Here is a 24,752-nt window from a genome sequence, read left to right on the forward strand (position 1 = left end):
ATAGATTTCATCACTGGATTACCGCGATCTTACATGTATCATGACTCGATTTGGGTGATTGTAGATCGGATGACTAAATCAACCCACTTCTTACCGGTAAAGACTACCTATTCAATAGAAGATTATGCCAGATTATATATTCAAGAGATAGTTATACTTTATGGAGTTTATGTGTCCGTCATTTCAGATAGAGGTGCACAATTTTGGAAGTCTTTGTAGAAAGGTTTGGGTTCGAATGTAAATTTGAGTATTGCTTTCCATCCTCGGATTGATGGTCAAGCAAAGCGTACGGTTCAGACTTTAGAGGATATGTTGAGCACTTGTGTGATCGATTTCAAAGGTAATTGGTATGATCACTTACTTCTCATAGAGTTTGCTTACAACAACAATTATCACTCTAGTATCCAGATGGCTCCTTCTGCAGCTCTTTATGGGCGAAGATGTAGATCGCCTATTGGTTGGTTTGAAGTTAGTGAAGTGGGGTTGATATGACTAGAGTTGGTTCATTAAGCCATGAAGAAAGAAAAGATTATTCAAGAAAGGTTAAAAACAACACAAAGTTGTCAGAAATCCTATACAGATGTTAGGAGAAGAGACTTGGAGATTTAGGTTGATGATTGGGTTTACTTGAAGGTTTCACCCATGAAGGGTGTTATGATATTTGGAAAGAAGGGGAAACTCAGTCCCCAATATATTGGTCCTTACAGGATATCCAAGAGAATTGACAATGTAGCTTATGAGTTGGAGCTACCGTTAGAGTTAACCGCAATCTACCCGGTATTCCGCATCTCTATGTTGAAGAAGTGTATGGGTGATCCTTCACTTATTATACCTACTGAGAATATTGGTATTAAGGACATCCTATCTTATGAGGAGATACCCATTCAGATTCTTGATCGACATGTTTGCAAGCTGAGAACCAAGGAGGTTGCATCAGTCAAGGTCTTATGGATAAATCAGTTTGTTGAGGAAACTACTTGGGAGACTAAGGAAGATATGAAGAAGATATACCCACATCTCTTTACCTCTAGAGAAGTTCCAAACTAAGATACTGACTCTTTTCTTGGTACTATTTAAGTTATTATGCTAAATTATGTGAATTACATGTTGGATGTTTGAGTTGGGTGTTAGATGTTTCCCCACACCTATCCTAATTAGAGTGATCTCATTTGAGGACGAACTTTCCCAAGGTGGAGATATTGTAACACCTTGGACTTTGAAAGAGCTAAATTGAGAATTCTACAAGTTACTTTTAAATTGTGAGTTTTGGGTCAACTTCAAACGACCATAACTCTCAACACATGATGAGTTAGGTGGCCTATGAGTTATCAAATCAAAGGTCTTCGATTCCTCTTTCCAACGTTGCCAAGTTTGCTAAATTTTGAGTTCGGATGAAGGAGATACACCTGTTTGAGTGCAGCTTGTCTAGTTAAGACATTTCAATCCGTTTTAAGGAGGGGTATTTTGGTCTTTTTCTTACCCCACTAGAATTAAACATTTTTTTCACCCTCTTAGGGGTCTAAACTGATTGGAATCAGTTTTAGTCATTCCAAAAACGTTTGAAGGGTTAGGGCAAAGTTTAAAAGGAGAAAAAGGGAGAAAGTTTTAAGCGTTCATCAAATTGGAGGATTTTTGCCAAAAAACTTAGTTCTTTTGAGGTACGTAAGTTTTCATAGTGTTGGGTATGTTCACCCTCACACCAATCATGAGTTTCTAATTTCGAATTCATCCATGAGATTGGCTATATTGTGATTCTTGTTGAGTTCTTGAGGTTTTGTGCTTCATTCTTTAACAATGAAGTTTTGTTGAGTTCTTGAGGTGAGGGTCTTATGATTGGGTGTTTTTTCTTGAGGGATTTTGAGTGGGTTTTACAATAATTTATGTTGGATTTATGAATATAAACGAGTTTGGGAGGAAATCATTCGATTCCAGATGAGTTAGGCCTTGATTGAGCAAAACAATTCATCAAAAATCTAGGTAGAGAGTGGGGCGCCGCGCCAGCATAGCACCCAAACTATTGTTCAATAGTTTGGGCTTGGCACACCACTCCACTAAGTGTGCCCCAGCTATTGTTCAGTAGTTTTAGGGTTGGCTCCTCACGCCACTCAGTGCGCCAGGGTCGCCCGATCCCCTACCCTTCCATCCTTCTTTCTGTGAGAGTTCCCTCGAATCGTACCTATGTTCTCTACTTGATTTCCACATTTAAAATATTCATTAATCATTGAGAGATCCTATATATCCAAGTCATAACTCTTGAATTCACATTCCAAATTTACGGTAAGTTAAGAGCAAAGTTCAAGAAACCCTTTTGAGTCATTTTGAAAAGTCTTTTACAAATTTTAAAACTTGTTTTAAGACATGAGTAAATGAGTATGAGTATGAGGATGAGGATGAGGATGAGGATGAGGATGAGGAGAGTTGAGTTTCATTACTTAGAATGAGTATAAGGGAACTAAGTATTCCTAAGTGTAAATATTTTTACATTTAAAATGAGAGGAAACCTTGAATTCTAAACGAATTCATGAGGAGTTTTGAGTGTTATCTCTTTTAAGAGAATCTTTTGAGCAATTATGTCAAATTGAGGAGGAGTTATGTTTTTAAACATATGAGCATGAGTTATATATTATTGGGAGTAGTATTGAGCACCGATATGTGGATGAGTTCAGACAACTCAAAATCCTCATAAACCATGTACACCAACATGGAAAAAGGATCATACTTTTTAGATAATTCCTTATTGATTTTAAGCATATCTTATTGGATCCTCTTAGTTGAGGATGTCCTATACTCCGGCAAGGTACATGACAGTTCTAGTAGCGTGGGCGAGATGTTATATCATCACGTAGCTCATAGTGATGATTGTCGGTTAGAGAATCTCCCAAATAAGAGTAAAAAGTTTATAATTGTATTTTTATACATTTTTAGTTCTTGTCTATTATTTACAAAGCTTTATATATTGTATCTTATGATCATTTTTTTCTCTTAAGTTGAGTTGAGTATCTTTGAGTAGTATCATTGAGTTGAGTTTAGTGTTCTTGAGTTGAGTTGAGTTGAGACGAGGTGAGTATGTCTTTCTTTTTATCAGATCAAGCTTATGTTATGTTTTAGTGTTCCCCTTGCATGCTCGTACAATGTATTGATGACATTTGGCCTACATCTTTTCATGATGCAGATACAGGTGTTCAGGGTCATCAGCAGGCGCTCCATTGATACCACTAGTTCCAACTAGCTTGGTGAGCCTCCTTAATTTGCGGATGGCGTCACATTATGGTTTTACTTTATTAGGATGTCATGGGTCTTGTCCCGACTTCCATCTTAGTATAGTATTAGAGACTTCGTAGACAGTAGGAGTTGAGAAGTCTTTCTTTCATTTCCCTTGTTGTTGTTTTAAAAACTTTGAGTGGAACACTTACGTTCATTTGAGTATTTCTAATTTAAACCATTATCATTTATGATATCCTTATGAGTTGAGTTTATATTGAGTTCCTATATTGATGAGTAAGTCTTCCGCTGAGTATTGAGCTAGGCCAAAGGTTCGCTTGGGGACCAATGATGGTTCTTGAGTGCCAGCGATGTCCAAGGTGGAGGCTCGGGGTGTGACATAATGCATTCCAATCTATCTCCTTTTTCAGCTGCTTATTTTCTCCCCCTAATGTTGGATATGCTGATTTGTCAAAATGACAATAAAAAAATCTTGCCTTAAATAAATTTACAGTCATAGGTTCCAAATATTTTATAATAGAAGGAGATTAATACCCACTATATATCCACAACCTTCTTTGGAGATTCATCTTTGTACGTTGTGGTGGTGCAATTGGAACATATACCACACATCCAAATATTCTAAGATGAGATATGTTCGAATCCTGACTAAAATCCTTGTAATGGGGAGAATTTATGATGACTTGTGGGTAGGGTTGGGCATTCAGTAATTTGGTTCGGTTTCGGTTTATTTTTTTTTGGTTTTTTCGGTTGTTGGTTCTTGTACAATGTGTACCGAACACCTAACTGAATTATTTCGGTTCGGTTTGGTTTTTTTTAGTTCAGTTCGGTTTATGTTATTTCGGTTCGGTTTTTGTTAGTTCAATTTTTTTATGGACCTGCTTAGTGAACTTTTTAAAATTTTACAATTTTACAATTTTTTTGTTTGATTTTTCAGCTTAATGGGCTAAAAATAGTTACATTGCTATGTCATATCAGTTGCAATATTTTGTAAAATAATACCAAAGAAGATACCATAAGTCCATACTGCCAATCTGCCATTAGGCATTAACACCAAAGAAGCTCACATCTATGTAGTAAATTAAAATAACACCAAAGAAGCTCACATCAAAAGTCAAAACAAAGTGCCATACTGTCAATATTTCATTAGGCATTAACACAACAAAAATTTAATTCACAATGTCACTAAAACACACATATTTTTAATTAACATTGTTACTAAAACAAAAGTGCATTGTAGTTAATGTCTTCACAAATACAATGATCAATACCTGATTGTGGTCGCTGGTCAGCTGCTTGGTGATGCTGGTCACTGCTGCGTGATAATTGCTGCCTGCGTGGTGCGTGCTGACTTGCTGCGTTCTGGTTGGCCGGTCGTTGCTAATCGGCCGATCGCTGAAAGACGTGGGAAGTATCGAAGGGCGAAATGGAAAAGAGTCAAAGACTGAAGACTGATGTGCGGCTGAGGGCTGAGGTGTGAGAGCTGCTATGCTAAGAAAAGCTGAAAAGTTAAAGTTGGACCTAATTTTACCTATTTTTTATTTAATATTAATAAAATATTAATAATATTATAAATATAGTATAATATATTTCGGTACACCAAAATACCGAATTATGCAACATTACATACCGAAAACAGAATAAAAATACCAAAAAATACAAAAATATATATCGAATACCGAATCAAAAACTAAAATACCAAAACTGAAATACCAAAATAATTAGGTTTGATTTGGTGTTTCGGTTTCTCGGTGTTTATGCCCAGCCCTACTTGTGGGTCTAATCCGCACAAGACTTTCTACATGCAAAATAGCATGACCCCATAATAAAATGGAAAGTTTTGTTCTCATAATCATTGGTTTAGGAATTAATTGAAGGCGTTTAATTAATGATTCCGCTAGACCATTTTGATTTCGAACATGAGCAACCAGATGCTCAACTATTATCCCAATTGATATTCAATAATCATTATTAGCTTGTGATGTAAACTCACCAGCATTATCAAGACGAATATCTGAATTGCATAATCTGAAAATTATGCTCTTAATTTTATTATACGAGCAAGTAATCTCGCAAACGCCACATTGCAAGTTGATAATAAACACACATGTGACCATCTTGTAGATGTATCTATTGAAACTGTATAATATTTAAATGGTTCACATAATGGGTGAATGAGCCCATATATATCATCCTGTATATGTTCCAGAAATGTTGGAGATTCAATTCTCACTTTGATTACTGATGGTCTAGTAATCAACTTGCCTTGAGAATACACTGAACAAGAGAATTTCTTAAATTGAAGAATCTTTTGGTTCTTCAAAGAGTGTCCATGTGAACTCTCAATTATTTAACGTATCATATTAGAATCGAAATGGCTCAACCGGTCATGCCAAATAATAAAATCATATGAGTTAGTAAATCTTTGATTTACTATGTCATGTGTTTCAAGCATGCTAATACTTGTGTAGTATAAGCCGAATGAAAGAGTGGGTAACTTTTCAAGTATAAATCTTTTACCCGACTTCACTGTAGTAATATAAAGATATTTGTTATTTTCATCATTTGTAGTCTCAATATGATAGTCATTTGATGAATGTCTTTGAAACTTAATAAATTTATTTGAGACTACTATAGTATAAAGTTTCATCAACTATCAAATTTTTACCTCTGGTAAGTACTAAGTTAGCCTTTTCGGAGACTTCAATTAATTTCTTACTACCGGGTATTGTATTAACATTAGCTTTCTTCATAATTAAAGAAGAGAAATATTTCTTATCTCTTAAAATAGTGTGTTTTATGGCACTCTCTATAAGACATATATCATCATAATCTATTTTGGATCCAATTGATGACTCGAGAATTTCTATATTCTTCGTAAAAATAAAATATATATTATAAGAATATGAGAAACTAGAAATATAAGAATTTTTAAGAGGTTGCACTAAATATGTAGAAATTAGCAAGACATAATATTTTAGGAAAGCAGAACAACATAGTTGCAAACATAAAAGAAATTAATAATTATTTTTATAATCTTATTCCCCAATAAGATGATCAGTTCTTCAATCTATACTCTCATAAAAGTTTTCTACTTTCAATGAGTAATATTTGGGTGACCTTCAAAGTAATCATCTTTTTTGCCTCAAAATCATCACATTTATTTGAGGGAGCTGCTTTATTATCATCATCCTGAAAGATTAAGTGTGCCTCCACATTGTTATCTTTTATTTTGAGAGAGGCTTGATAAAGATTTATAAAATGACCGGGTGTAAGACATTCACGTGCCCAATGACCTTTCATACCACATCGGTGACAACTATTTGCTCTACCTCGAGAAGGATTATTTTGAGAAACTTTATTGTTCTCATCTTTATTTCCACCATAATTAAGATAATTATTTCGTCCTCTACCACGTCTTCGTCCACGTCTAAAACCATGAACACGACTACGATCACAATAATTATTTTGTCTTGATCTAGACTAATTATGTGTTGCTACAACATTCGCTTCAGGGAATGGAGCAGACCCAATGGGACGGGCATCATTATTTCTCATTAATAAATATTATTCTGCTCAGCCACAAGTAGACATGTATTAATTCAGAATATTTTTTTAACTCCTTTCCACAATATTGTTGTTGTAACAACATATTTGAAGCATGAAAAAGGGAAACAATTTTCTCAAGTAAGTCATCATCAGTGATAGTATCTCCACATAATTTTAATATGAAACTTACTTTATGAATAACATAATTATACTCAGTTACAATTTTAAAATCTTGAAATCGATGGTGTATCCACTCATATCGATCTTTTGGTAATACTATAAGCTTTATGTGGTCATCTCGATCTTTTAAATTAATCCATAATTCAAGTGTATCTTTCATAGTCAAATATTTAGTTTTTAATCCTTCATGGAGATGATGGTGAAGAAAATTATGACTTTCGCTTTATCTTAAATTGATGTTTTATTTCTTATTTAATAGTATCTCCAAGACCTTTAGTGTCAAGGTAGATTTCAGCATCAAGTACCACAAGCTTTGATAAATTTAACATGATGAAAACTAAAGAAAAAAATACAAAGATAACTAGTACTAAAGTTTTGAATAAAATAAATTTAAGTAGATCCTTAAGATATACTCATATAAAAGAAGTTGGTTATTAATTAATGTAACCATAAAAATAATGATAATACATGATACTAACATTTGATTTAAACTATAGTCTTATTACAAGGTACATAAAATTAGTTATATAAATAAAAATTTAAGTAGTATCATAAGATGTTCAAGAAATATATTATGGTGACATTATTATTATTATTATTATTATTAGTTCCGATCGAGCACTCTCTTTTCTTTGTCCAATTCCGTCTTACCAAACAAGACAGACTTCTTACCAACCCGCGAAGGGAATTTGGTGCTCAACTTATTAATTTATCTGAAGATTTTGCAGATGAGATAGAAACCACTTTTGATGTTAAAAATCAAGTTCAACAATATTTTTACCCTTGTTATTAGCAGACTAAATTTATCTCGTGAGGTAGCCCCGTTATACGAAAGGCTAAAAAAGGATCATAAAACAATCCGTTAACCAGATATCTCTGGAATATCTTCCAGGGCTCTTTAAAGTTTCAAGATGATCTATATAATCAAATTTTTTAAATAAAAACTGATGCTCAATCTGTAACGTAAATGTTTAAAAGGATCTCCCCCGCAAACTAAAGGGAAAAGATCACGTGTGAAGTTGATCTTCAACAAGTAAAAGTCACTATCAACAGTAGATACACTGTTGAACAACAGTAGAAAAACTGTTACTGTACATATGGGACCCAGTGATAAGTGACCCACAATCACTGTAGATCTATTGTAGATCACTGTAGCTAGATTCCTTTATCTTCTATAAATAAGTTCTTTTGTAGTTGGAGAAAGGCAGGTTTTTAGAAACCCTCTCTCTCTTTTGTTCTCTCCCTTGCTCTCTTCTATTATATTGTAAGTTGTTAGTTTGCCGGAGACTTACCGGAGTTTGTTAATAAAGCATAGTTCTCATATAGGCCCTAGTGTTGGCCAAAAGGTACTTTCTTTTATTCTTCCTTTTCCTTACGTTCTCTACTTCTCCGATTTAAGCCGTAACTATGTCGGATAACTAACTTCACTTTTATATCTACCATGAAAGATCTTGACTTTATCTAAATATAAATAAATTTATATATAATTTCTTGACTTGGTTCCGAGATGGTGGTACAGTCAGATTCAATACAACAAGTTAGTGGCTTTGTCTTAGTGACTCCGTCTAGCCAGCCGTGGTCTCAGTCCAATATGGATTTAAAAGGGCACCTTATACCCGGTTAGAACTGCTAGATAGATGGGCTCACTAACAATACATATTTGAATCATGACAGACCCTTAGCCTGAGTAAAATGATCAGATCCTTCCATAGAGTCATTAAACTATATAAAAATTTGTATATATTTCAATTCAGATTTATTCTTATTCCTTGAATTTGAATGTTAACAAGCTAGATTGAAGATGACTGCGCGAATTACCGCCCCTCTTCTGAGATCTTGGTTTCGGTGGTATTAGAGCTTAAGAACTTTCATGGTAAATATGTGATTGATGTGAAGTATTTTAGCATAGATATATTCTCTTAATCATGGATTTAGGAGATACTAGAACTAAAAGTACTCGATTGGAAGACGTAGATATACCTCAAAACCTTGATTTGTTAAACAAATGGACTATTCTGAAAGTTGATATAAAAACCATTTATGATTATGGTTGATTTGATAAGATCTCTAATAAACAGTTGATAAAAACTACTGAGCAATCTTTGGCGTTGAATTCATCTAAACAAACTATTCGTTTGTTAAATAAGCGCGATATTGAATTATATAAATCTCAATATAAATTCTTGCATATTGGCATGGTACAAATCGCTTTTAAGCCGTTAACTCTTAAAGGGTTACTAGAAACATTTTTAGCTACTCTTCGTGATGCTTGAAATTTAAATTTTCGACAATCTTTGATGGGTTTGATTGAATCTACGGTAGCTTATGGCCCAGCATATTTCAATCCTCAACCTAACTTGCAGTTATCTTTGAATGATTCTAATATTCTCGATGCTTTGACTTTAAATGTTAAAACACATGGTTATAATTATGCGCCTGGATCTGAATTGATTTGTTTATCTTATAGAATCTATTTTAAACTGCTTGCTTCGTTAAACCCAAGATGTAAGTTATATGATACATCTGATCAAACAATAATAGTTGTAACTAATTTTGCTAAATCCAAGGTCACTACTAGAAGACCTATAAAATGGGAAGAGATTAATTTTCCTATTACTTGGACTTTAGACTCTGTTATGCCTCCTGAACAGCTGACTGATGTTGTCACTAATTTTGAATATGCTCATATTACTCAAAATGCTAATGGTAAGATTTGTATTCAGTTTGATGAAAAAAGTGTTCCTTATAATAAACATTAATTTTCTTTTGATAAAAGATTACTTGCCATCCAACACATCTCGCTGATTGACCCTGGTTATGGTCCAACTCGAAATCGTGCTACTTCTTTGCATACATTATCTTCTGTCATATCTGCTGATAAAAATAAAATTAAAATTGATCCTCGATTAAATATTGTTCAAGAAAATGATAAATCATCTGATATTTCTGATAAGGATATTCCTTCTGCATCCGAAATGGATTTTAATCTTAATGATACTTAATGATGAATGGACATCAAATTGATTTTAGTCCAGGTTCATTGGCAAGAAAATCTATTTAAAATGAATTTGCAAATGATAAATGGAGCCAGTTAAAAACTTGGTTTTTCCACACATACAGTTCGATGGATTTGCATAATATTTCTCAAGAATTTTATGAGACTTGTGCTTTACATAATCATATTATGTTTTTCGTACCCTGATTTATAACCACTTATTTGCCTTTATTCATCAATGTTCTTGAATGATCCTATAAAGATGAATCAAGTAATATTATCAAAGCTATTTATCCTCCTCAGACACCGTTTATACTACCTAATAATACATGTATTACTTTCACTGCTTTTAAGAAGTTTATTGAAAATGATATGGCAACGGTAAGCATTAACGAGATTAATAATATCATTTCTCAAAACAACTATTTAGGACTTTATGTGAAAGTTTTCGGTGAACATATTAATTCTCTTGATAAAAAGTTAGATGATTTGATGACTTTAATTGTTCAGATTAGAATTGATTTAAAATCTTCTAAATAGGCTTCTACGTCAAAACAGCCGGATGTTCTTCCTACGCATATTCTGAGACCTCCTGAAATTCATGATTTTGTTTTTAAACCCCTATATGATCTTGAAAAACTTCTTGATAAAAAGTTTTCGAAATTTGGTGCTCAACCTATTAATTTATCTGAAGATTTGCAGATGAGATGGAAACCACTTTTGATTTTAAAAATCAATTTGATTTGGAAATTAATAAACTTCATGGTTATCCCAAGAATAATAGTGGTAATACTAAATATGCTCATCAACCTAATATGCAAACTTATTATTATCCCAAACCGACCTCTCAAGATGTTTTGATAGAGGAACGTGGTTGGAACCAAACTAATACTTCTTATAGTGGAAGTGAGATATATGAATGGAATCTCGACGGTTTAACTGATAGGCAATTAACTATACTTGTTCATAGAATGCTTATGTATGCTACTATTTGTAAGAGTGTTAATAACATCGATAGAACTATTTGCAAGATGATAATTGCAGGTTTTACTGGTCAACTAAGAGACTGGTGGGATAATTATATGAGCCTTGAGGCGAAGGCCGTTGTACTTAATGCTAAGGTTGTTAATGATGGTGTTGATAACTTAGGTTTTGCCTTAGTAAAAAATAGAGAAGACATAGTTTATACCCTAGTCTTGACTATTCTCGAACATTTTAATGGTAGATTTACCAATCAATATGAAATTGTTTGTTGTTTGTTAAATGGTCTTCGATGTAGACATTTAAGCGAATTCCGATGGTATAAAGATACTTATCTAAGTCGGGTGATGGACCTGATGGAAAACGGTCTTGAGCATTGGAAAGCCAAGTTTATCGATGGCTTACCTCTATTATTTGCAGAAAGAGTTAAAGAAAACTCTACGAAAATCGCAAGGTGCTATTCCTTATGGCGCTTATACTTATGGTAAGCTTATAGGAGCCTGCACTCAAGAAGGTATTAATTTGTGCAATGAATTAAAGCTCTCTAGGCAACTTAAGATTGATAAGCTTAGAGAAAGATCTCAGCTAAGAGACTTTTGTACCCAGTTTGGATTACTTGATATTACCGCAAAAGGTACCAAACATAGAGATTCTAATAAATACGATCTAGATAGATCTCATCGGAAAAGAGATCTAGACGAAGGTCTAGGGAAGAACGAGAAGAACGAAATTAGATTTACAAAAAATAGGTCTAGGTGAGATCTCGCAAAGATTAAGTGCTACAAGTGTGAAAAATTTGGGCATATAGCACTAAATTGTAGGCTTGAAAAGCTTAAAACTCTAGAGTTAGAGGAAGATATGCACGATAAGATCTATAGTTTCTTGTACACCTCTGGTTCTGAGTTAGATTATGATGATGACAATTATTCTGAATCAGGTTCTAAAACTGATAAACCTGAAACATCTGGTAATACTTAGTCAGCAATTATAGATGCTTGTAAATGTAGAGGTGATATGTGATGTATTTTATAAATTACAATCATTTCCATGTAAAGATCATTTACTTCCCGAGTACGTTCACCCACTCCGCCAAATTCCTATTCTTACTAACCTTTTTGCCTAGCGTCTTTCCGATATATTAAATTATCATCCCTAATCTAAGATAGCGTGATGCCACTTAATACTATTACTTCCGATAATGTGATAGAGCTTTTAAAAGAAGTTACGGATAACACGTTGCGTGAAAATATTATTTATCTTGCTTCTAATAATAAGGCTAGCTCATCTAATGTTGTTGAAAAATCAAAAAATGAGTTTGAATATTCTGCTCCTTATTCTTTATCTGAAATCAATAATAAACTTTCTAAACAACATGTTATTCATGATACTTCTTTTGATGACCTAAAAGGAGAAATTGAACAGTTGAAACAAGAGATTAAATCTCTTAAACAAGATCAGATTATTTGTGATCACCGCCCTACTCAGATTGAATTTGCTAATAACAAGGGTAAAAATATTGTTGAAGAAAATACTCTTGCAAAATCTATTAATATTGATCCTAAACAAAATATGTTTTTAGGAATGATGCAGATTGTTACAGTTCATAAATGGTATGTTAAATGTACTATATTAATTGATAATAGTTTTTCTATAACTGATGTTGCTATGATAGATAGTGGAGCTGATGTTAGTTGTATTCAAGAAGGTCTTGTACCTACCAAATATTTTGAAAAAACTACTCATATGGTCAAATTTGCTTCTGGACATGCTTTAGATATAAAGTATAAATTACCTAATACGCGTATTTGCCAAAATAAAGTCTGCATTCCGCATTTCTTCTTTTTGATTAAAAATCAGTTATACCCTCCGATTATACTTGGAACTCCATTTATAAATGCTATTTATCCTTTCACCAACATCACATCTAAGGGTTTTTTCTGCTACTTATAAAGATAGAGATATTAGTTATACTTTTATCACTGATTCTATTTGTCGTGATATTAATGCTTTGATTAATATGAAACAAAAGCATGTTGATTCTTTACAACTTGAAATATTTAGTATGAATATATTCGACACTTTAAAACCACTAAAGTGCAGGAAAAAATTAAATTAATTTCCGAACAAATGGCCATTGATATTTGTGCTGATCAGCCTAGTGCTTTCTGGAATAAAAAAAAGCATATTGTGACTCTTCCATATGAAGATAATTTCTTTGAGGATGATATTCCTAGCCAGATGAACACCGAATTGGTTGAATTCTGCAAGAAGGAAATTGATAATTTATTACAAAAGGGTTTGGTAAAACCTTCTAAATCTCCTTGGTCTTGTACTGCATTTTATGCCAATAATGCAGCTGAAAAAGAACGCGGTGTTTCCAGGTTAGTTATAAATTATAAACCTTTGAACAAATATTTGAAATGGAGTAGGTATCCTATCCCAAATAAAAAGGATTTATTGTCAAGATTATATGACGCCAATATATTTCTAAATTTAATTTAAAATAAGGTTATTGACAGATCCAAATATTTAAAGAGCACTCTTATAGAACTGCTTTTAATGTCCCATTTGGACAATATGAATGGAATGTTATGCTATTTGGTTTGATAAATGCTCCTTCTGAATTACAAAAAAATATGAATGATATTTTTAACCCATATTTGGATTTTATCATTGTTTATATTGATGATATTTTGGTTTATTCAAAAACTCTTGAAATACATATTAAACATTTAGACATCTTCAAGAAAATAGTTATACAAAATGGTTTGGTATTTTCTAAACCAAAATTGAGTTTATTTCAAACTGAAGTCAGATTTTTAGGACATCTTATTTCAGGGGAAGGTTACCCCTATTTAACGATTGATTGATTTTGCATCAAAGTTTCCTGATGTTATTACAGATAGGATGCAATTACAGAGATTCTTGGGAAGTTTAAATTATATTTCCCCCTTTTACAAAAAATTATCTCGTGATGTAGCCCAATTATACGAAAGGCTAAAAAAGGATCATAAAACACCTTGGACTGATAGTCTCACCAATTTGGTAAAAAATATTAAACTTCGTGTTAAATCTTTACCTTGTTTAACTCTAGCTAACCCAGCCTGATAGAAGATTGTAGAGACAGATGCGTCTAACATTGGCTATGGAGGAATATTAAAACGAATCAATCCTCATGATAAAAATAAATATCTAATTCGATTTCATTCTGGAAAATGGAGCGATGCTCAGAAGAAATATGCTACAGTGGCGCCTGAAATGTTAACCGTTGTTAAATGCGTTTTAAAATTTCAAGATGATCTATATAATCAAAAGTTTTAATAAAAACTGATGCTCAATCTGTAAAGTATATGTTTAATAAAGATTTTAAACATGATGCGTCAAAATTGATTTTTGCTAGATGGCAAGCACAACTAGCACCTTTTGATTTTGAAATCCATTATAAAAACGGAAGTGATAACTCTCTTCCAAATTTCTTATCTGGAGAATATTTATCGTCATAATGAGCTTTCTTTCTCCCTTATTTAAAGAAAAAACCTTAATTACTATATTAAAGGCAATCCCTCTCAATAGAGATGTACATGAATTGATTATATGGAAAATCATAGATGGGATGGTAATAGACATCATCTCTGATATTCTTAGTTGCGAAGAGATCGTCGAATTTGATGACGAAATTTATTATCACCATAATTATTACTATGATGTATTCGAATAAAACGAAGTGTTTTGTTTGCAGAATGGACCCTCCTTGGGTAACCAAGGCTAGAGGAAGGGGAAAGTTATACTCGCGGAAGGGGATGATCATCCTCAAAATCATTCGAATCGTCATATGGATCCTCGTCCAGCTCTCCAAATATACAAAGGGGAGGAATGAGCTTGGTAAAACTAACAAGCCCTTCAAAAGAAGCTGCATCTTCGATACATCTGGACGATATTCCAGAAAATAATCCATTATATGCACAATTGCAAGCGTATTTGTCCCAAAAGCAAAGTGATACTTTTGCATCGGTAGCTAAAGAAGAGGTTGATGATATCAAATCTTACGAAAAGGTATCAAAGAAAGAAATGATATTTCTTTTAGAAAATTCTGATATTCAGAGAAAAGAAGAGCCCTAGAAGATATTCCAGAGATATCTGGTTAATGGATTATATTTTCCAGGAGAGTCATACAAAACCCGATCTTATTATAAGACTATTTGAATGAGCACATGTAGCGTTGAATTTCAACACTTTTCAGGCTACAACACTAGTGAGAATGTTTATAACTTCTCCAAAATGATAATTAAACAAATTATATCGGTTAAAGATTGGAGTATCTCCACAATGAAAGAAAGACATATAAGTCTAAATAAAGTCTCGATGAATTTTACATATTGAGACTATATTCATGCTTTTGATAAGGTCCTCATCTACAATAATGAGAGACACAAGCATACATGGTTCATAAAGGTTTGTGTAAAAATATTTGCAGAACCAATCCCTAATTGGTTCTTAAATTGGTGGTCATACCACGACCCAACAACTAAGATTTTACCAGATCCATTTCTTAAGTTATACAACGAATGGGTAAAAATCTCACCAAATCTTAACGAATTATATCATACAGATCATAATGATCTGTTATATTGAAAGGATCGAACAAATCTATTTCTTTATTGAATTTTCGATCTCATGGATTTACAAATGGACTCCGAAGGTGGGATTCACCGACTTACAAATTCCTTGTCTATACAGGACATTTTATAATAATTTTTGGGATAAATTAATGAAACAATATCCCAAGACAAAATAGTTATACGAACAGGAATTATTGGATCTTATTAAACAAAGAATTCAAGAATATTGTCTTGTTCCTCAAAAGGGAAATATACAGGATAGCTCCGTCCGACATATTACTCGAAAGATCTCTATTAAGGATGGAAATAAAGAAGTGATGATTAATAATTATCTCGACGAAGTAAGAAAAAACATACTTCTCAATATTACCCAATACGAGAAGTTAGACACTTCAATGCGAAGTGAAACAAGTGATGACGTTGCAACTATTCAAGAGGCTCAATTATGTGAACCTACCACAGAGGATGTGCTTGAAAAAGTAGAAGATCTCCTCCGCAAACTAAAGGGAAAAGATCACATGTGAAGTGGATCTTCAACAAGTAAAAGTCACTATCAACAGTAGATACACTGTTGAACAACAGTAGAAAAACTGTTACGGTACATATGGGACCCAGTGATAAGGGACCCACAATCACTATAGATCTACTGTAGATCACTGTAGCTAGATTCCTTTTTCTTCTATAAATAAGTTCTTTTGTAGTTGGAGAAGGGTAGGTTTTTAGAAACCCTCTCTCTCTTTTGTTCTCTCTTGCTTATTATATTGTAAGTTGTGAGTTTGCCGGAGACTTACCGGAGTTTGTTAATAAAGCATAGTTCTCATATAGGACTTGGTGTTGGCCAAAAGGTACTTTCTTTTATTCTTCCTTTTTCTTACTTTCTCTACTTCTCCGATTTAAGTCGTGACTATCTCCGGCTAAAAAATTATATCTATATTAGATAACTAACTTCACTTTTATATCTACCATGAAAGATCTAGACTTTATTTAAATATGATAAATTTATATATAGTTTCTTGACTTGGTTCCTAGGCGGTGGTACAACCAGATTCAATACAACAAGTTAGTGGCTTTGTCTTAGTGACTCCGTCTAGCCAGTCGTGGTCTCAGCCCAATATGGAGTTAAAAGGGAGCCTTATACCCAGTTAAAACTGCTAGATAGATGGGCTCACTAACAATACATATTTGAATCATGACAGACCCTTTGCCTGGGTAAAAGGATCAGATCCTTCCATACCGTCATTAAACTATATAACAATTTGTATATATTTCGATTCAGATTTATTCTTATTCCTTGAATTCGGATGTTAACAAGCTACGTTGAAAATGACCGCGCAGACTACCGCACGTCTTTTGAGATCCTGGTTTCGTATTATTATTATTATTATTATTATTACTACTATTACTATTACTATTACTATTACTATTACTATTACTACTACTTTTACTATTATTATTATTATTATTACTATTACTATTACTATTACTATTACTATTACTATTACTATTATTATTATTATTTTTATTATCATTATTATTATTATAAAGGTTCCTACTCATATTCTTCGTTTTGCTAATGGTAGCAAAATGAATATTGAATTTAAATTGCCTAAAGCTTTTATCTGTAAAGGAAAAAATTGTGTTCCTCAAAGCTTTGTTTATCAATCAAATTATTTTGGGTGTCCCTTTTATAAATGATATTTTCCCACTCACTCATTGGGATAATAATAAAATTATTGATACTTGGAACAATAAACCTTTTATACTTGAATTTGTGACTAAACCATTTACTAGAATGATAAATAATTTAACTAAAAGATTAATTTCAAAAAATAAGCAAATTAATTTTATAAAACAAGAAATTAATAGTATTGAAGTGGATCATATTTTACAAAATCCTAAATTACAGGAAAAGATTGCTATTTTATCTAATCAGTTCTCTCTTGATATTTGCGGAGATCACCCTAATGATTTTTGGAGTAGGAAAAAACATGTAGTCAGCCTTCCATATGAGGATTACTTTGATGAGAATAATATTCCGATCAAGGCAAGGCCTTGTAAGATGAACTCAGAATATTTAGAGTTATGCAAGAAGGAAATAAGTTCCTTACTTCAAAAGGGCTTAATAAGGTAGTCCAAATCACCTTGGTCGTGCACCGCTTTCTATGTTAATAAACATGCTGAGCAAGAAAGAGGAGCACCTCGACTGGTAATAAATTATAAACTGCTTAATAAAGAGTTAAGATGGATAAGGTATCCCATTCCTAATAAAAAGGATTTATTAGATAGAATTTTTGATGCTATCATATTTTCTAAATTTGATCTGAAATCAGGTTATTGGCAGATTCAGATACCTTAGTCGGATAGGTTCAAAACAACTTTTAATGTGCTAATTGGTCAATTTGAATGGGATGTTATGCCTTTTGGTTAAAAAAATGCCCTTTCTAAATTTCAGAAAATAATGAATGATATTTCCATACCATACAGTAATTTCATAATAGTCTATATAGATGATATCTTAGTATTTTCCAAATATGTGGAAACCCATTTTATACATCTTAAATTATTTTAAAAAATAATTATACAAAATGGCTTGATTTTATCACAACCCAAGATGGCTTTGTTTAAAACAAATGTCAGGTTTCTTGGTCATAATATTGAAAGAGGAAATATCAGTCCTATCAATAGTAGTATTGAATTTGCTTCTAAATTTTTGAATGTTATTACTAACAACACTTAGTTGCAGAGATTTGTTGCGAGTCTTAGTTATGTTGCTCCTTTTATAAAGGATTTAGCAAAAGATACTGTTGTTTTATATGACAGGTTAAGAAATAATTCTAAGGCTTTGTCAAATGATCATACTGAAGCACTCAAAAGGATTAAACAGAAAGTTAAAAACCTTCCTTGTTTAACCTTGGCCAATCTAAATTGGGCAAAAATAGTAGAAACAAATGCTTCAGATAAAGTATATGGTGGAGTATTAACTCAGTATTGTCCTGATAATAAACATCATTGCATCATTCAATTTTATTCTGGCAAATGGAATACAACCCAGAAAAATTATGTCACTATAGCTAAAGAAATTTTGGCTATTGTGAAATGTGTTCTTAAATTTCAAGGTGTTCTTTATAATCAGACGTTTTTAATAAGAAATGATTGCCAAGCAACTAAGTTTATGTTTAACAAAGATTGTAAACATGACGTTTCTAAACAAATGTTTGCAAGATGGCAAGCCCTTTTAGCTCCTTTTGATTTTGAAATACAATATAAAAAAGGCGAAGATAACAGTCTTCCAGACTTTCTTACTAGAGAATATCTAAACTAATGATAATTCTTTGCCTTTTCAGGATGAGACCCTCATGGCCCCCTCCAAGAAGGGGAAGAGGACGTGGCACAGCAGGAACAACTGAAAGGGGAGATCATATCCTTGCCCAAGTAGGAAATAAGCAATTAATATCAACAAATATTGCTTTATCAAGCAGCAGTGGTAGTGGTATTAATGCATACCACCCAATGTACAAAGAATTTATGGATTTTATAAAATCCAAGCAAGGATCGGAAAATAATCCTCTGACCTATTCCTCAACCTTAATACAGGAAGAGACGACAGAAGTATTTGACCAAAATGATAAAAAGGAATTTATACTTCTTTTAAAATATAATGATTTACGAGGGAAGCATGATCCATGGCAGCTAATGGCTAGGTATTTAGACTCAGTCTGTTATACTACGACTGTGTATAAATACAAAATGCATTATGAGATTAAAATCTCATCAACAGGGTCAACAGAATTTCAGCATTTTTACCCTACTACTACTAGAAAATTTTATAAATTTTCCAAAATCATTATAAAAAAGGTTATTACTCTTGAAGAATGGGGAGTGAGCCCATTAAAGGAAATGGATTATATCCATCCGGAGCAGAAAGTCGCGGTTAAATATAATTACTGGGATTACATGGACAACTTTAATAAAGCGTTATTTTATGAAAATGCCAATAAAAACATTCTTGATTTATAAAGATTTGTTCTAATGTATTTACTCAACTAATTCCAAATTGGTTCTGTAAATGGTGGACTTTATACGGTCATTCAACAAAAATTTTACCGGATCAATACAAGAATTATATGTAGAATGTGTAGACATATCTCCAAAATTCATGAGTATGGCGCAAGATAATATATTCTTCGTAGGAATGGCGGTAATGTACTTTTTTTATAAAATTCTCTATTATATGGATTATGAAGTGGAATGTCGAAGTTAATAATACTTCTGAAGGATTCCCTTTCTTGCAACGAACTTTTTATACAAAGTTTTGGAGTAAACTAATCAACAAGGACCTTGATGGCAAAGTCCATGGTCAAGAAATTTTGGATCTAATAAATGACAAAATTGATTCTCTTAGCCCCTTTAAGCAGATCTCAAGAAAACTGCACATGAAAAAGGGAATTGTTTATAGATCAGAGGCTATAGCATTATACATGGAAGAAGTTAAAAAAGATTTAATGGAAAATCTAGATATTGATATTAAGGATGATATCTCAATGGCATCAGCAAGTCATACCAATGGTGAAGATGATGCCACATGCCTAGTTGGAGAAGGCCAAGATATTGATGAAGAAGTAGATTTAGACGCTCTCTTCAGCAGATTTCAACAACAGGTGGAAGAATCTTCCAACACATCTACAACTGTCAAAGGAAAAGCCAAAGAATAAGGGCCCCTTAAACAAAATAATGAAGGCTTTAATAAAGCAAGAAAAAGTTTGTCAGCCACATGTAATAATCCAAAACTTTTAAAAGTTAGTGGAGCTCGCCACTGTGTATGAAGAAAAGGCCACATTATATTGTCGGTCTGATCATTTTTTTTATTGGCCATTAGAAAAAGTATTGGACATCTTTTTATTCGATTTTAGTTTTCTACCTCTATATAAGAGGACTTAAGTTTTAGTAATGAGACAGGTTTTAGAACCCCCTCTCTCTATCTATCTCTCTCTCTTTGTAATATTTTCTCAATAGTTTCCATTTTTTCGCTGAAAATCCTTAGCGATCCTGGCTCTAGCTGGGGAACCTGGACTAAAATCTATAATTTTGTCAGTCATTAAAAATCATATTACGAATCTAGTCCATCAGAAAAATTCATTTCAGATTCAGTTATATCTAAATCCGAGTTAGGTCTGGGGACATGTCTAGCAATATTATCCTTATCAATTTTTATATTATCACATTTATAAGTTTCTCTAATTTTAGAGGTAGATGCACGAGAAGGACTCTGAACAATATAATCGATAGGAGATATATAAGAAGAATTAGATTTAATTATTCTAGAGGATATGCTATGATTATCAATTTGAATGCTAGTCGGTTTTGAAAATCTAATCTTAACATTTCCATCATTCAACTGTTTAATCTCAGAAATATCTGTAATAATATTATTTCTAGGTTGGGTAGCATTCTCAATAGCCCACTCTTGTGGAAAATCAATTTCTTCCCACTTGATAGGTCTTCTTGTGACTACCTTAGATTTATCAAAATTAGTTTCAATTAAAATAGTTACATTTTTAAAATCAATTACTATGCACATATGATTCAAAGTATGTAATAATTTATAATAAATTCTATAGCAAATACAATCAATTTCAGTGCCAGGTATATAATCATAACCTTGAAGTTTAGCATTTAACATAAGAGAACTTAATGAGTTCTCATCCTGCAAGGAAATCTGCAAGATAGGATAAACATTAAAATAAACTGGTCCATATAATAGACTAGTTTAAATTGTCCCTATGAGAGATTTCTTTCAATTATGATTTCTACCATCCCGTAGTGCTGCTATAAAACTTTCTGGTAGACCACGCAAAGTAAGGGGCTTGAAAGCCACTTGTACTAAACCTATATGCATAAATCGATAAATATCCCTATAAGGGGCTAAGTCATTATCAGATAATAATCTGGAAGTCTGATTATCACTATCAATAAGAATAATTTCTTCACTAGTTTTTACTACTTTCTTGAGACCAATTTCTCAAAAGTACCCATTTGATATATGATTCTAGGGGAAATCTTTGGAATAATCCACTTATTAAGTAGATCTAAATGCTGCGGTATATCATATTCCTCTTTTCTACTATTTTTAACTGTAGACTACTTCTTTATGATATTCATTTTAACAAACTGTGTTGAATTATAACACCTATAGTTACTATAAGTCCATGACTCTGATACCACTTTGTAACGGATTGCACAGTCAGACTATGAGGAACCTTTATAAACATACCACTTTGTAACCTATCGCACAGTCAGACTATGATGAACCTTTATAAACATAGTTTTTAATCCTGACAATAGTATATGAAAGTCCCTACTATTCGGGTCCGCCCTCCACATGGGTAATCCAACGGATTCCTTCGGCGACCTTTCATAAATCGGCCTAGGTTAAACTATGTCTGACCTTAATCTAACTATTTAATCTGTCAACATAATAGACACAACGCCACCTTATAGTAACTTAGTATGCTATGGCTCAACACAAATAGTTTAGCCTATCATCGGGCTTAACACATAAAGAAATGCGAAATAATAGAAATAATAGTACCTTATGAAGAACTCCCAAAATAGCAACCAAATTGCAAAATTTTTATTTAAACTTTAAAAACTGAGAAAATATTACAAAGAGAGAGAGATAGATAGAGAGAGAGTGTTTTAAAACCTGCCTCATTACTAAAACTTAAGTTCTCTTATATAGAGGTAGAAAACTAAAACCGAATAAAAAGATGGTCCACACTTTTTTGAAAATAGTTTTTCAAGAATTTTAATAAAGAAGAACTGTATGAATTCCAAGAAGAATCTTATAAAGATCTTGTTGATTCAAAAATTAATAAATTAGTTCCATCTGTTCCATGGTTTATGTGTAAACATGTTCATAACTATATCTCTATGCTAGAAAGAGATTTTGTTTTAAGTAGTGGAGAAATTACTAAATCTGTTTTCCCTCCATTACAATCTTTTAAGATTAATAAAAATGATAAAATTGCTAGTTTTAATGCTTTTTCAAAATTATTTGAAAATGATACTGCTTTAGTTACTACTCAGCATGTTAATGTCATGATCAAGTAAATAATTATGCCAATATTTATATGAGTATTTTGGGTGATCATATCATTTCTTTACATGATAAAGTAGTCAAAAAATTCACTTTATTACCTACCAAAAATAAGGGTAAAGAGAAGATAGCTCATCGCAGTTTGCAGCCTCTGCCATAAATTGAAGATTTTAAGATCAAGGATTATTAAGATCTTGAGAATTTCTTAGAAAAGAAATTCAAAGGTGGTGGAATACAACCTATTAATGCTGAGAATTTCTCAGAAGGAGAACCTAGTCATAACAATTAATTTTTTGATGATATTAATAAAATCTCAGAAAGATATGCAAGAAATCCAGTCCAAAGGATGTACTACTATCCTAGACCCACTCCACAAGATGTTTTGTTGGAAGAACATGAACACATTATAACTAATAGTTATAATGGTAAGGAAATCTATGAGTTGAACATTGATGGTTATACTGATAGACAGATTTATACAACTGTCCATAGAATGCTTATGTACAGTACTATCTGTAAAACCAACAAAAATAGTGATAAGATTATTGCTAATATGATAACAATAGGTTTTACTGGCCAATTGAAGGGCTGGTGGGATAATTATCTCGATCAGGATCAAAGAGATAAAGTTCTCATGGTAGTAAAACAAGAAGGAGAACAATTTACCCAGAATGCAGTTTATACACTGGTTCTAAATATTATAGAACATTTTTCGTGAAGATGGTCAGATAATAGTGAGACCATCAGGACTCTACTCCAAATCTTGAGATGTAAGATTCTTACATCATTCATGTATTATAAGAATGTGTTCTTATGTAGAGTTATGGATTTACGAGAGTGTAATAACACTCATTGGAAATCCAAGTTTATAGATGGGTTGCCAACTCTCTTTGCAGAATGGGTCAGGAAGGCCATTAGAGGAGAGAATCATAGTATTAATTATGATGAATATACCTATGTAAAGCTTATAAGTGCTTGCATACATGAATGACTTACCTTGTGTAATGAAATTAAGCTAAATCAGCAAATTAAGCGACATCGCTTAAATGAGAGAAAGCAATTAGGAGAATTTTGCGAACAATTCACATTTGATATTCCTGAGCAAAAATCTAAAGAAAAGGAATATACTCCTAAAAAGAAAAAATCTTCCAAAAAGGATTATGAAAAATAGAAGAAAAAGAGAATTGAAAAGAAGCTTAGAAGGGCTGAGGAAGGAAAATGAGACTCTTCTAAAAAAAGTATCAACAGAATTATAACAAGTTAGATACTTGTCACAAATGTGGGAGATTTGGTCATTATGCCAAAGATTGTCGAGTCAAGGAAAAGATTAAAAGCCTTGACATAGATGATAACATAAAGGACTCTCTTTATAAAATCATTCTCAATTCTGATTCAGAAAAATCAGAATCAGAAGGTAGCAGTAGCGGATCCTCAACAAGTGAAGATCTTAAAGCTCTTCAACAAGAAGATTATATGACCTCGGAAAATGAGTGTTCACCCTACCAACAAGGAATGGCATTTGAAAAGGATGATGATGAAGATGATCTTTATAAGATCTAATCTCAATTCAATGAATTGAGTATAAATGTTATTAATAATGACAAGGTATTAGAGCTCTTACAGAGTATTAAAGATCTGGAAATAAGAGCTCAAATTATTGATAAAATTATTAATACTTGTACAAGTAAAGACAAAGATCATACTCCTGAGGAAATCCCTACTAAAGAAGGTTCATATACAATGGCAGAGGTTAAGAATTTCTTTCTGGAAAGAAGGAATTCAATAAGTTCTCCTACTACTATCAGTGATTTAAAGAAGGAGATTGATAATCTCAAGGAGGATATTGTCCGGCTAAAAGAAAAAAATGTGGTTATAGAAGTTAGATTGGATGCTTTCCAAACCCGTCAGGATTTAGAAAATGTTTCTGAATCATCATCCTCTATTGAAGGAGAAAATAATAGTCTTGATTTTATGAAAAATCTTTGTTTAAAAAATTATAAATCAGTCTTTTTATACAGTCCTAAAGCTTTTACTTCACCTAAGGTTTATACTAAAATTACTGTTTTAATAGATTATAATTATAAAAAAGAATTTATTGCTCTCATTGATA

This window comes from Solanum verrucosum, unplaced genomic scaffold (assembly GCF_900185275.1).
Source record: "Solanum verrucosum unplaced genomic scaffold, falcon-dt-bn FXZP01000133.1, whole genome shotgun sequence".
Taxonomy (NCBI): domain Eukaryota; kingdom Viridiplantae; phylum Streptophyta; class Magnoliopsida; order Solanales; family Solanaceae; genus Solanum; species Solanum verrucosum.